This window comes from Tachypleus tridentatus, chromosome 11, assembly GCF_004210375.1.
Source record: "Tachypleus tridentatus isolate NWPU-2018 chromosome 11, ASM421037v1, whole genome shotgun sequence".
NCBI lineage: Eukaryota > Metazoa > Arthropoda > Merostomata > Xiphosura > Limulidae > Tachypleus > Tachypleus tridentatus.
In genome coordinates, this window is record NC_134835.1 from 27,112,495 (window position 1) to 27,128,657 (window position 16,163).

The 16,163-nt window shown below is 33.8% G+C and overlaps 2 long non-coding RNA genes across 4 annotated transcripts in view; one reads left to right on the top strand and one right to left on the bottom strand.

The window, feature by feature from the left end:
- The window catches only part of LOC143231811 (uncharacterized), a 184,050-nt gene that overhangs the window by 12,831 nt on the left and 155,056 nt on the right, over positions 1-16,163 (bottom strand). The gene's annotated exons all lie outside the window — the stretch shown is intronic.
- The window catches only part of LOC143231812 (uncharacterized), a 36,177-nt gene continuing 21,220 nt past the window's right edge, over positions 1,207-16,163 (top strand). Inside the window, exons 1-3 of one of the 2 annotated variants that reach the window (XR_013017208.1) lie at positions 1,207-1,530; positions 6,265-6,342; positions 11,906-12,074. This is a non-coding gene — a long non-coding RNA (uncharacterized LOC143231812). The remainder of the gene's footprint in view (positions 1,531-6,264; positions 6,343-11,905; positions 12,075-16,163) is intronic. The other variant, XR_013017209.1, reaches the window with a different exon arrangement.

Consider the following 16,163-nt stretch of genomic DNA (forward strand, 5'->3'; position numbering starts at 1 on the left):
TATATGATGTTACGTTTCACTCCAGAATATATTATCTTAAGATATATTAGTATCACATTGTAGCTCTTTCTTCGAACTTATGGAAGTGGTTATAACAATGGCTTTAACGGATAACAGTTCTTCGGTGGTTCTTTGTCTTTCAGTATTTATTACTGAATGATGAAATACATTTAAAATACATTATCATAATGACTCAGGATTAAAAATTGAACTAACTACACAATGTTAGTTAGAGATTGAACTAACCACATAATGCTAGTTAGATATTGAATTAAAAACACAATGTTAGAGATTGAACTAACCACACAATGTTAGTTAGATATTGAACTAACCACACAATGTTAGTTAGAGATTGAACTAACCACATAATGCTAGTTAGATATTGAACTAAAAACACAATGTTAGAGATTGAATTAACCACACAATATTAATGAGAGATTGAACTGACCACACAATGTTTGTTAGATATTGAACTAACCACACAATGTTAGTTAGATGTTACACTAACCATACAATGATAGGTAGTGATTGAATTAACCAAATAATATTAATTAGAGATTGAACTAACTATACAATGTTAGTTACAGATTGAACTAACCACACAATGTTAATTAGAGATTGAATTAACCATACAATGTTAATCAGAGGTTGCACTAATCATACAATGATAAGTAGTGATTGAATTAACCAAATAATGTTGTTACACTAACCGCACAATGATAATTAGCGATCGCATTAATCATATGATCTGTTTTACTTTGCGCATTGAAAACTGAAAAGTGCTGATTAATTGTGCATTTTCACTATGTAAGCACCAAATAAACACTCACTGGGACAGTGTTTTCCGGAACAGCAGTCAAAACCTTAACGATAATATTTTTGTAAAATATTTATTTATTATATTTGTCGTTCTAAGTTTATACTAACCAACGACATGCTGTTATTTTATTTAATAACTTAACCACATATCAGTTCAGTGATTAGTTCACATGAATAATTACGTTTGAAACTGTGCTTATTATTTAGTGTTTAGCTCTATTACATATCCTGATGTCGTGACACAGATAAAGTTATATGTGTGGTTTGAAGACAGAAATAAATATGGTTTTATAAACATAAAAAGTAATGCAATGTTATGATACATCAGCTCATTGTAGGAGCTCTAATTTTGATCGTTTGGTTTTGTGTTACTTCGTTTCATCACAAACGGTCAGTTAGTTCGAATCAACTTACAGCGACCCCTATATTTTTAGATGTGTGTTATACAATGATCCGAAAGTTATATGTAATATACGTGATAATATAAACAAAGCTGGTAACCTGACACAAACTTATATCACATGTTCTCTGGGGAAAATTCAGTTTATATTTATTTAAGCGTTTTAGTCACTTATCAGCGTAGAAAGAGCGGATATTGGATATTGAAGAAAGTGATATCTTTTAACTTATTTGTAGGTTAACATCGTGACAAGCAGCAACAGCTCTTCACAAATTCAGTGAACTAACCTTGAAGCATTAGCACAAATTATGGTAAGTTATTGATATAATATTCATAGTATAGTCCGTAATATTCACAACATATGCATTACAACGTTCGTAATATGTATCATAATATCGGTAACATATGTTATAAAATACGGAGTATTCATAATAACATTTGAATATATGTCATAATATTCGTAATATGAATAATAATATCTGTATTATTTTTATCACAATATTTATAACATGTATTATAATATTTGCAATAATAGCTTGAAGAGCATCTCAAATAACGTTGTTTATACGACAGAACGACTTTAGTGCAGTAAGATTCGCTTTCCTTCACCAGCAGGTGTCTAACAAATGTAAACCAGGTTAATCACATAAAAAAAATGAATATAATTTGTCGATCGCTGAAAATATAAATAATACCAGAAGTTGATTTTTGTTTTACAAAATTAATTATTTTAAACCTTGTTGTAAAGTGAAACCTAAACACTCAAAATTTACACTGTGGATAATTGAAACAAATGTAATTATGACCTTAGTATGCATAGTATCAAATGTAACATTTAAATAACAAAATAATTAGAGATGTAACTGTTAATTCAGCACAAACAAATAGGATGACTGGGCTTTTCTTAACTTTCGTTTCATTATCTTTGGTAGCTCGATAATTGAAGGACAAAACGCTTAACCACATTTACCTTGTAGTTGTTCGAAGAACAATTGATAAGTTCATCACTTGTGTTACATGATGTATTGAAGTGGAAACTTGTGTTACATGATGTATTGAACTGGAAACTTGTGTTACATGATGTATTGAAGTGAAAAATTGTGTTAAGTGATGTATTGAAGTAGAAACTTGTGTTACATGATGTATTGAAGTGGAAATTTGTGTTACATGATGTATTGAAGTGGGAACTCGTGTTACATGATGCATTGAAGTGGAAACTTGTGTTACATGATGTATTGAAGTGGAAACTTGTGTTACATGATGTATTGAAGTAGAAACTTGTGTTACATGATGCATTGAAGTGGAAACTTGTGTTACATGATGTATTGAAGTGGAAACTTGTGTTATATGATGTATTGAAGTGGAAACTTGTGTTACATGATATATTAAAGTATAAACTTGTGTTACATGATGTATTGAAGTAGAAACTCGTGTTAAGTGATGCATTGAAGTGGAAAATTGTGTCATATGATGTATTGAAATGGAAACTTGTGTTACATGATGTATTGAAGTGGAAACTTGTGTTACATGATCTATTAAAGTGGAAACTTGTGATACATGATGTATTGAGTGGAAACTTGTGTTACATGATGCATTGAAGTGGAAACTTGTGTAACACGATGTATTGAAGTAGAAACTCGTGTTACATGATGTATTGAATTAGAAACTTGTGTTACATGATGTATTGAAGTGGAAACTTGTGTTACATGATGCATTGAAGTGGAAACTTGTGTTACATGATGTATTGAGGAAAAACTTGTGTTACATGATGTATTGAAGTGGAAAATTGTGTTACACGATGCATTGAAGTGGAAACTTGTGTTACATGATGCATTGAAGTGGAAAATTGTGTTAGTGATGTATTGAAGTAGAAACTTGTGTTACATGATGTATTGAAGAGGAAACTTGTGTTACATGATGTATTGAAGTGGAAACTTGTGTTACATGATGTATTGAAGTGGAAACTTGTGTTACATGATGCATTGAAGTGGAAACTTGTGTTACATGATGTATTGAGGGGAAACTTGTGTTACATGATGTATTGAAGTAGAAACTTGTGTTACACGATGCATTGAAGTGGAAACTTGTGTTACATGATGTATTAAGTGGAAACTTGTGTTACATGATGCATTGAAGTGGAAACTTGTGTTACATGATGTATTGAGGTGGAAACTTGTGTTACACGATGTATTGAAGTGGAAACTTGTGTTACATGATGCATTGAAGTGGAAACTTGTGTTACACGATGTATTGAAGTAGAAACTCGTGTTAAGTGATGTATTGAAGTGGAAACTTGTGTTACATGATGTATTGAAGTGGAAACTTGTGTTCCATGATGTATTGAAGTAGAAACTCGTGTTAAGTAATGTATTAAAGTGGAAACTTGTGTTACATGATGTATTGAAGTGGAAACTTGTGTTACATGATGTATTGAAGTGGAAACTTGTGTTACATGATGTATTAAGTGGAAACTTGTGTTACATGATGCATTGAAGTGGAAACTTGTGTTACATGATGTATTGAAGTGGAAACTTGTGTTACACGATGCATTGAAGTGAAAACTTGTGTTACACGATGTATTGAAGTAGAAACTTGTGTTAAGTGATGTATTGAATTGGAAACTTGTGTTACATGATGTATTGAAGTGGAAACTTGTGTTACATGATGTATTGAAGTAGAAACTCGTGTTAAGTGATGTATTAAAGTGGAAACTTGTGTTACATGATGTATTGAAGTGGAAACATGTGTTACATGATGTATTGAGGGGAAACGTGTGTTACAAGATGTATTGAAGTGGAAACTTGTGTTACACGATGCATTGAAGTGGAAACTTGTGTTACACGATGTATTGAAGTAGAAACTCGTGTTAAGTGATGTATTAAAGTGGAAACTTGTGTTACATGATGTATTGAAGTGGAAACTTGTGTTACATGATGTATTGAAGTGGAAACTTGTGTTACATGATTTATTGAAGTGGAAACTTGTGTTACATGATGTATTGAAGTAGAAACTTGTGTTACATGATGTATTGAAGAGGAAACTTGTGTTACATGATGTATTGAAGTGGAAAATTGTGTTAGTGATGTATTGAAGTAGAAACTTGTGTTACACGATGCATTGAAGTGGAAACTTGTGTTACATGATGTATTGAATTAGAAACTCGTGTTACATGATGCATTGAAGTGGAAAATTGTGTTACATGATGTATTGAAGTGGAAACTTGTGTTACATGATGCATTGAAGTGGAAAATTGTGTTACATGATGTATTGAAGTAGAAACTCGTGTTAAGTGATGTATTGAAGTGGAAACTCGTGTTAAGTGATGTATTGAAGTAGAAACTCGTGTTACATGATGTATTAAAGTGGAAACTTGTGTTACATGATGTATTAAAGTGGAAACTTGTGTTACACGATGTATTGAAGTGGAAACTTGTGTTACATGATGCATTGAAGTGGAAACTTGTGTTACACGATGTATTGAAGTAGAAACTCGTGTTAAGTGATGTATTGAAGCGGAAACTTGTGTTACATGATGTATTGAAGTGGAAACTTGTGTTACATGATGTATTGAAGTGGAAACTTGTGTTACATGATGTATTAAGTGGAAACTTGTGTTACACGATGCATTGAAGTGGAAACTTGTGTTACATGATGTATTGAATTAGAAACTCGTGTTACATGATGTATTGAAGTAGAAACTCGTGTTAAGTGATGTATTGAAGTGGAAACTTGTGTTACATGATGTATTGAAGTGGAAACTTGTGTTACATGATGTATTGAAGTGGAAACTTGTGTTACACGATGCATTGAAGTGGAAACTTGTGTAACACGATGTATTGAAGTAGAAACTCGTGTTAAGTGATGTATTGAATTAGAAACTCGTGTTACACGATGTATTGAAGTGGAAACTCGTGTTACATGATGCATTGAAGTGGAAAATTGTGTTACATGATGTATTGAAGTGGAAACTTGTGTTACATGATGCATTGAAGTGGAAACTTGTGTTACATGATGTATTGAAGTAGAAACTCGTGTTAAGTGATGTATTGAAGTGGAAACTTGTGTTACATGATGTATTGAAGTGGAAACTTGTGTTACATGATGTATTAAAGTGGAAACTTGTGTTACATGATGTATTAAGTGGAAACTTGTGTTACACGATGCATTGAAGTGGAACTTGTGTTACATGATGTATTGAATTAGAAACTCGTGTTACATGATGTATTGAGGTGTAAACTTGTGTTACATGATGTATTGAAGTGGAAACTTGTGTTACACGATGCATTGAAGTGAAAACTTGTGTTACACGATGTATTGAAGTAGAAACTTGTGTTAAGTGATGTATTGAATTGGAAACTTGTGTTACATGATGTATTGAAGTGGAAACTTGTGTTACATGATGTATTGAAGTAGAAACTCGTGTTAAGTGATGTATTAAAGTGGAAACTTGTGTTACATGATGTATTGAAGTGGAAACATGTGTTACATGATGTATTGAGGGGAAACTTGTGTTACAAGATGTATTGAAGTGGAAACTTGTGTTACACGATGCATTGAAGTGGAAACTTGTGTTACACGATGTATTGAAGTAGAAACTCGTGTTAAGTGATGTATTAAAGTGGAAACTTGTGTTACATGATGTATTGAAGTGGAAACTTGTGTTACATGATGTATTGAAGTGGAAACTTGTGTTACATGATGTATTGAAGTGGAAACTTGTGTTACATGATGTATTGAAGTAGAAACTTGTGTTACATGATGTATTGAAGTGGAAAAGGATATTTTGGTTTGACGTAATATTTTATACCTGTAACGTATGATTATCTTTTTCTTATTCTAAAATGAGGATACTAAACTCTTACTGAGAAATATATCCTCATTTCGTATAACTATAACGAACTGATCATAACAATGTTAACAAGATATAACGTCTTTCTTAATCAAATTAAATTGTTTGCAAATATCCGATTTCACTTACCATATTGATCTATTTATTTAAAATGAATATAATTTATATAAACCTTTAAAACTGCGTTTTATCTTAGTTTAGTGTGTACACGAGATAAAACATGAAGCAATATAAGAAGAAGGAAACCACACCAGATCCTAACCAGCACAACAGTGTAAGTTCAGTTGTTTTAATGAAACGGAACCAGATCCTAACCAGTACAACAGTGTAAGTTGAGTTGTTTTAAGGAAACGATTTCAGATCCTAACCAGCACAACAGTGTAAGTTCAGTTGTTTTAATGAAACGGAACCAGATCCTAACCAGCACAACAGTGTAAGTTCAGTTGTTTTAAGGAAACCACACCAGATCCTAACCAGCACAACAGTGTAAGTTGAGTTGTTTTAAGGAAACGATACCAGATCCTAACCAGCACAACAGTGTAAGTTCAGTTGTTTTAATGAAACGGAACCAGATCCTAACCAGCACAACAGTGTAAGTTGAGTTGTTTTAAGGAAACGATACCAGATCCTAACCAGCACAACAGTGTAAGTTGAGTTGTTTTAAGGAAACGATTCCAGATCCTAACCAGTACAACAGTGTAAGTTGAGTTGTTTTAAGGTAACGATACCAGATCCTAACCAGCACAACAGTGTAAGTTGAGTTGTTTTAAGGAAACGATACCAGATCCTAACCAGCACAACAGTGTAAGTTGAGTTGTTTTAAGGAAACGATTCCAGATCCTAACCAGCACAACAGTGTAAGTTGAGTTGTTTTAAGGAAACGATACCAGATTCTAACCAGCACAACAGTGTAAGTTGAGTTGTTTTAAGGAAACGATACCAGATCCTAACCAGCACAACAGTGTAAGTTGAGTTGTTTTAAGGAAACGATACCAGATCCTAACCAGCACAACAGTGTAAGTTGAGTTGTTTTAAGGAAACGATACCAGATCCTAACCAGCACAACAGTGTAAGTTGAGTTGTTTTAAGGAAACGATACCAGATCCTAACCAGCACAACAGTGTAAGTTGAGTTGTTTTAAGGAAACGATACCAGATCCTAACCAGCACAACAGTGTAAGTTGAGTTGTTTTAAGGAAACGATACCAGATCCTAACCAGCACAACAGTGTAAGTTGAGTTGTTTTAAGGAAACGATACCAGATCCTAACCAGCACAACAGTGTAAGTTGAGTTGTTTTAAGGAAACGATACCAGATCCTAACCAGCACAACAGTGTAAGTTGAGTTGTTTTAAGGAAACGATACCAGATCCTAACCAGCACAACAGTGTAAGTTGAGTTGTTTTAAGGAAACGATACCAGATCCTAACCAGCACAACAGTGTAAGTTGAGTTGTTTTAAGGAAACGATACCAGATCCTAACCAGCACAACAGTGTAAGTTGAGTTGTTTTAAGGAAACGATTCCAGATCCTAACCAGCACAACAGTGTAAGTTGAGTTGTTTTAAGGAAACGATACCAGATCCTAACCAGCACAACAGTGTAAGTTGAGTTGTTTTAAGGAAACGATACCAGATCCTAACCAGCACAACAGTGTAAGTTGAGTTGTTTTAAGGAAACGATACCAGATCCTAACCAGCACAACAGTGTAAGTTGAGTTGTTTTAAGGAAACGATACCAGATCCTAACCAGCACAACAGTGTAAGTTGAGTTGTTTTAAGGAAACGATTCCAGATCCTAACCAGCACAACAGTGTAAGTTGAGTTGTTTTAAGGAAACGATACCAGATCCTAACCAGCACAACAGTGTAAGTTGAGTTGTTTTAAGGAAACGATACCAGATCCTAACCAGCACAACAGTGTAAGTTGAGTTGTTTTAAGGAAACGATACCAGATCCTAACCAGCACAACAGTGTAAGTTGAGTTGTTTTAAGGAAACGATACCAGATTCTAACCAGCACAACAGTGTAAGTTGAGTTGTTTTAAGGAAACGATACAAGATCCTAACCAGCACAACAGTGTAAGTTGAGTTGTTTTAAGGAAACGATACCAGATCCTAACCAGTACAACAGTGTAAGTTGAGTTGTTTTAAGGAAACGATACCAGATCCTAACCAGCACAACAGTGTAAGTTGAGTTGTTTTAAGGAAACGATACCAGATCCTAACCAGCACAACAGTGTAAGTTGAGTTGTTTTAAGGAAACGATACCAGATCCTAACCAGCACAACAGTGTAAGTTGAGTTGTTTTAAGGAAACGATACCAGATTCTAACCAGCACAACAGTGTAAGTTGAGTTGTTTTAAGGAAACGATACCAGATCCTAACCAGCACAACAGTGTAAGTTGAGTTGTTTTAAGGAAACGATACCAGATCCTAACCAGCACAACAGTGTAAGTTGAGTTGTTTTAAGGAAACGATACCAGATCCTAACCAGCACAACAGTGTAAGTTGAGTTGTTTTAAGGAAACGATACCAGATTCTAACCAGCACAACAGTGTAAGTTGAGTTGTTTTAAGGAAACGATACCAGATCCTAACCAGCACAACAGTGTAAGTTGAGTTGTTTTAAGGAAACGATACCAGATCCTAACCAGCACAACAGTGTAAGTTGAGTTGTTTTAAGGAAACGATACCAGATCCTAACCAGCACAACAGTGTAAGTTGAGTTGTTTTAAGGAAACGGAACCAGATCCTAACCAGCACAACAGTGTAAGTTGAGTTGTTTTAAGGAAACGATACCAGATCCTAACCAGCACAACAGTGTAAGTTGAGTTGTTTTAAGGAAACGATACCAGATCCTAACCAGCACAACAATGTAAGTTGAGTTGTTTTAAGGTAACGATACCAGATCCTAACCAGCACAACAGTGTAAGTTGAGTTGTTTTAAGGAAACGATTTCAGATTCTAACCAGCACAACAGTGTAAGTTGAGTTGTTTTAAGGTAACGATACCAGATCCTAACCAGCACAACAGTGTAAGTTGAGTTGTTTTAAGGAAACGATACCAGATTCTAACCAGCACAACAGTGTAAGTTGAGTTGTTTTAAGGAAACGATACCAGATCCTAACCAGTACAACAGTGTAAGTTGAGTTGTTTTAAGGTAACGATACCAGATCCTAACCAGCACAACATTGTAAGTTCAGTTGTTTTGTTACATCAACAACACTGTGTTATGCCACTCTTTCTCTTCTATTTTTTTCTTAAAGTATAAATTTTCAACCGTATCATTTCTCAAAGAAATCTGTTTAGTTTTGTTTGTTTTCATGGTTTTGTTTGGTTTGGTTTGAATTTCGCGCAATGCTACACTAGGGCTATCTGCGCCAGCCATCCCTAATTCAGCAGTGTAAGACTAGAGGGAAGGCAGCTAGTCATAACGACCCACCACCATCTTTTTTACCAACGAATTGTGGGATTGAACCTCATATTATAACGACCCCACGGCTGAAAGGGTGAGCATGTTTGGTGTTCTTTCCTAGGAGTAAAAAAAATATTTCATATATATATATATGTGTGTATATTAGTGAAAATAATTACATTTTAATGAAGTTAAATAGTAAAATCATAAGGAACGACTGCGTTAAAAACAGTAAATCCAAACCTCTGACTAATTATATAACTTGTTATTTTAACTCAAAAACAGCAGCATTTATTGTTTGATTTGTTTTTGTTTCGGCTTGTTTTTGACTTAAAATAACAAATTACATGTGTATATATATGCACTTTATGTTTCACCATGTTTTACACAGATAATCCAATAGCGAGTTACAGTTTGTTGTTATTAAAAGTACCTGGAAAAGACTAAAAATACATAATTTGTCCTCGTTTCTGAAATCGTTAAAAACCATCTGTCAGCATTTTTCCTCAACATGTTGACGCATGCTTCATGTAAGAGAGATATACCTAATGTTACAAAGTTATATTTGTTAGTGTTTATGTTTCACCTCAACTATATTGTTTTTGAACGATTTTATATTTTATAAATCGATGTCACAGTTCTCCACAACCATCTTCTGCTGCGCCCAACTTGAATCGTATCATTACAAACCAAGTTAATTTTAATGAGTTAGTGTTTACATAAAAACTTATACGTTTGTTCGGATATTTTATTTCAGAAGATGTCAGCTTTCCACTTTCCTATTTCACACGTTAAGTCCAGGGATATGGACTTTTGGACTTTATGTTCTTTCCAATGTACCACCGTGGGCTTAACTTTTTATCACTTGAACAATTTTTCTGTTGCTTACAATTATATATATGTATATATTCACATTAAATTAAACCAAAAACTTATAGGGAATACCAATGGTATTCTTATGTGCGTTCTTTACAGAGACCCGGCATGGCCAGATGGATTAAGGCGTTCGACTCGTAACCTGAGAGTCGCGGGTTCGAATGCCCCTCGCACCAAACATGCTCGCCCTTTCAGCCGTGGTGGCATTATAAGTGACGGTCAATCCCATTATTCGTTGGTAAAAGAGTAGCCCAAGAGATGACGCTGGGTGGTGATGACTAGCTGCTTCCCTCTAGTCTTACACTGCTAAATTAGGGACAGCTAGTACAGATAGCCCTCAAGTAGCTTTGTGCGAAATTCAAAAACAAACCAAGACTCAACTTGCCACAAGTTTGCGCGTAGTCTGTTACAATTTGAATATGACAGTTAAAAACATTCATATTTCCACCGGGTTGAAAAACAGGGAAATGTATTTATAACTATAAAAATGAATTGGATAAAACGAACTTTTGCAAACCATACGGTGTTGTCTGCTGCTATAAAGAGAGACTTTCTCGACGTTTAAAAAAAATTCAAGGTCAATAAGTGTCACGTGAATGCAATACGTGTAAAAGTAATAATAACATAGAATGAAAGACGCAGATTTCAAGACAGTGAAATCGACTACTTGTAAAATACACAAACTGAATCACCTCTAAAGGCAATTGTAACATAACTCGGTGAAGATATGCCTTAAAACAAACGAATAATGAGTGTATATATACACACAGAGAGAGAGACTCATTTTTTACGAAACAAGAAAAAAATATGCGAAATAAGAAATGCTAATAGATACCACTATATTTAAGCATTATTTTTTGGTGTACACACACTATAGATCTCTGATGACTCAACAGTAAGTCTCAGGTCTAAACAAAACAAGGTTTAATACTTGTGATATAAGTATAACACAGACAAGCCATTGTGTACCTCTGTAAAAACATTATACAATTGATGCATTCAGTATAACAGAAAACCTATTGTTCCGTAGATATTGTTATGGTTTTAATTGATTTGCCCAGAACGATTTTAAATAAATCTCGTTAGATGTACTCATTACGAATCTATTACTGTTAATACAACTTAAAATTAAAAGCACTAATTGTAATAATGAGATATATATTTTTATCAGAAAACCATTCTTTAGAACAAACTCGTATCAGTAACTGCCACTTACATTATATTAAATTTTCGTCAATGAGCGTAGAAACTTGTTTATTCTTTAACGTGGTTCGTGTCAATTTTGTTTGAATCTTGTAAAATATAACAAACTAAATAATTCCCTGTTATAGTAATAAATTTTAGTCGCTACATATAGAAACTTGTTTATTCTTGAATATGTTTCATGTTAATATAGCTTGACTCTTTTAAACCATGATAAGCTAAGTCATTGTTTAATTACACCTATTTAAACCAGAAAACAATGGATAGACTTTATCTTAGAAGTCACTTCCATATATGTTGTTTTAAAACACACACACTTGATGTTTGTTTATATTTCTGCTGTTTAGAGACAATGGAACAGTCAAGACAGCTGAAATCGTGTACCTTGAAATAGAAGCGGTTTCTCAACGAACCTGGTAGGAAGTTTAAAACATGGAATTCATACTTCGAATATCACGTTCGTTATATTTATTAAACGTGGAAGAAAAGACGTGGGCTTTTTTTCATAACAGCCGTGTATGTTAAGTTTACATTTTAATTTTATTGTGTTTTTACCTTTCATTAGTTGATATATCAAAGTGCATGTTTCACATTTTTCACAGTTCTAGGTTTAACTGGAACATTTATAATATTATCGAGAACATATTTAGGTCCGAAAATATGTTATACTAATACAATAGTAATTTAACCAGCAATGATCTGTTAACATAGTGATAATTATTTTACACTTAGGACGTGAAACATCTTTCAATAGAACTTGGAAGGCGATAAACCTAAATTCTGTTGTAACATATTCTCTACATAAAATAAAATTTCCATCGTGTTTTTAAATCTTTATTGGCCAGCTTATTTTAATCTAAGAAAAGTCTAATACCGTGACCTGGCTCTTTGAGTCACTCTAAAATAAAACTCTTTTTTTGTAGGTGGAACTTTATATTGATTGTTTGTTTTACATTTTGCGCAAAGCTACACAAGATATATCTGCGCTAGCCGTTCCTAATTGGGCTACTTTTTTGCTAACGAATAGTGGGATTGACCATCACTATATAACGCTCCCGCGGCTGAAAGGACGAGCATGTTTGGTGTGACGGAAATACTTCATATTGAATCTTATTTTGCATAACGTCTTTGTTAAATGCCCTGTGTGAGATTTCTCTACTCATTTTTATTACCATATAACATTCCAAAGAAGAAGTATTTCAGAATAAAGTCACTGTAAATGACATTAGGGACTCAGTGAATCCTGTTGAGAAAACTGGCTCCATATATCATAATCGGTTAAATTATAGCTACAGAAACTCGTGCCAAATATTTAAGTATTTATACTGTAATTAGTGAATTATTGTGAAGGAGAGAGAGAGAGGTTTTAACGCCGTCAAAAAAGCGTTTATATCAATTTAAACTTTCAGGTGCCGCATGCAGCATTGCAACGCCATCTAGGTCATTCTAATGACATCACTACCTCGTCAGGATGTATGATGTGAGTTTATTTCCAATTTTAGAAATAATATATAATTTCCATTTCTTATCGTCTTCCCTTTATAATTACCCAGAAAACGCGACACCTATATTGTGTAATAAAATGTCATAATTCACTCTATGAAATATTATTTTACAATCTAAATATATTTTCCGTAAATATAAAGAAACATAAATACACACATACATATATAAATTCCAAAGAACTGGACTAAAACATATAAGTACACTCCGAAATGTTAAAAAAAATTACGGATTTATATTTTTAGTGGTGAATTTTTATATCAGAGCATTACGCTAGTTTTGCTCTTTGCTTTTGTTAATGATAAAAGAGATAGATAGATGCGATACGTGATTACCAACTGTTGCTATGGGCTACAAAAGAGTGTACATTTTAATCTTAGATTCACATTTCTGTACAAGCTGTGCAAAAGTCACCAGAAGACTAGCTTAAATAACTTTCACTCCATGAATTGCCTCTTTACTCTAACGTTGGCTTATCAGGCAGAAGCTATTTTTGTGTGTTCCCTAACCAACGGGCGTTCGAATCGTAATCTGAGGGTCGCGGGTTTGAATCCCAGTCACCCCAAAATTGTTCGCCCTTTTAATTTTGTGGGCATTATAATGTAATGGCCAATCCCGCTATTCGTTGGTAAAAGACTAACCTAAGAGTTGGCGGTGGGTGGTGATGACTAGCTGCCTTCCCTCTACTCTTACACTGCTAAATTAGGGATGGGCTAGCGCAGATAGCGCTGGTGTAACTTTGTGCGAAACTATAAAAAAAACAAACAACCCTAACCAGTAGGCTTTAGCATGCTCTTTTTTTTTAAACTACCTAATAGAAAATGACATTAATTGACAAGGTTTAATTAACTGTGTATTTAAATGTTATTGCACTAATGTAAACCTACAACAGGTACAATAAAAAACGACTTTTACCAAAGATACTATATTTATGAATGAAGAATGAAAACAGAGAAAAGAGATAAAAATGAATGCCTTCATTACTAGCATGTAAATTAACCAATTAAACAGTGGGTTCAAGTCCTCGCTCTGTCTGTTTAGCCTTACTTGAGACATGCAACTTTTATATAAAGACACAACTCGACTTCATTCAGTTAATATTTAAAGAAAAACAGTTACATAAGAAATGATAAGAACAGCAGATTGAACACACTTTAAATTTATTTATGAAAAACGTATTAACTGGGGCTGTTCTTCTGGCTAGTGCCTAAACAAGCTCGATAACGGAATAAAGGTCTGGAACATAAACATGACATCTCGTGCGCATTCATGATGTGCTAAAAACACGTAGGTCCATAAAGTCATGATAAAACTGAGATAGAAACCCTTATAACCCAAGTGCTTTCGAAAGGTGGACCTTTCTTCTTCAGGGGCAATCTATCATCCTTCATATCACGTTGAAAGCGGCGCAGCTCGTGTATATTAATTGTCAGGAGAAACATTGTTATGTAGACAAACGAGACAAACAATGCGGTAAAAGTTAGATAAATGATACATAACAAGTTAATAAAATGAATAATGCGAGCCAATAAAAAACACACCAGGATATTTCAAAGTAAAGGGAAAACATCAAAATTTCATTTTTACAAGGCGTTCGACTCGTAATCTGAGGGTCGCGGGTTCGAATCCCCCTCACACCAAATATGCTCGCCCTTTCAGCCATGGTGACGTTATAATGTGACGGTCAATCCCATTATTCGTTGGTAAAAGAGTAGCCCAAGAGTTGGCGGTGGGTTGTGGTGACTAGCTGCCTTCCCTCTAGTCTCACACTGCTAAATTAGGGACGGTTAACGCAGATAGCCCTCGTGCAGCTTTGCGCGAAATAAAAAACAACAACAAACAAAAACATTTTTTACAATCACTAGAGTAATGGTTAAAGAAGCGAGGGGAAGTAGGCGTGGACATAAAATTTAGATCGCAGTTAGAAATCAAACTGTCAAAAGGGTGCATTAAATAAAAGAAATGGTTTTATCTAATCCTAAAAAAATAAGGCGCTTCTCCTGTTAGGAGTAAACTTAAGACACAATGTTTCAGAGGTGAAAGATTGTATTACTCGTCGCCAAAGTATCGGGAACCTAAATTATCTACATTATCGTAAATAATATATTTTTTTTTGTGTCCGCGAAAACTTTCTCTTTAATTTTGTTAGTCATCATTGAACCTGGTGAAGGGCCTTGGCTCGAAATGTTGTATTTTCAAAATACATTTACATTATTTTGCACGAGGTTACTGAAGTTTATTTATTGGTTATTGCTTTTAATTACTAATTACAAACTAATTTATATCCTACGTTACGGCTGGTGTCTACAGGAAAGTTTTTAGAAGGGCTGTGTTTTTTTTTGTTTTGATTCTGGATCGTCTTGACAGAGAGGTTATGTTTTTTGGCTTCGATCCTGGCGCTTCCTGATAGAAAGGCTGGTGTATTATCTACTGTTTACCTCATATCGCATATAAATAAAGTATCTATTAACAGGGTAATACAGCCTATCTTCTGGTAACGTTAGGTTAAAGTTAAAGCTACTGCCTCTTAAGAGCATTAAAAGGCACCACATATGTTTATATATATACTTTTAATATACATAAGAAGGATTTAAAGTTGGTTTAAAGTTTTTATATGGAAATACAGTCTAGCAAACATATTTTATGTGTAATTCAGACGTCACTACTCTATTTCAACTTCTTTACTCTCTTTACTTTTGTGGTGCGGATAGCCCTTGTGTAGCTTTGCACGAAATTTAAAACAAACGAAAAACTATGTTTACTGAGTTGACCTTCAGTTTCCCTTTCTGTGAGCAAAAATCTTTCATAGCCAAGAAACGATACAGAAAACTCACCGTAAAACTAACCTAAGCAGTAGTTCGAACATTGTACTTGTTTTAAATATCAAATAACTTTAAACATGCTGTAATTATTTATATTATTGGGAAAGTGATATCATATCACGTTATTATTATTATTGATATTAATATCATTACATTAATATTATATCACGTTATTATTATTATTGATATTAATATCATTACATTAATATTATATCACGTTATTATTATTATTGATATTAATATCATTACATTAATATTATATCACGTTATTATTATTATT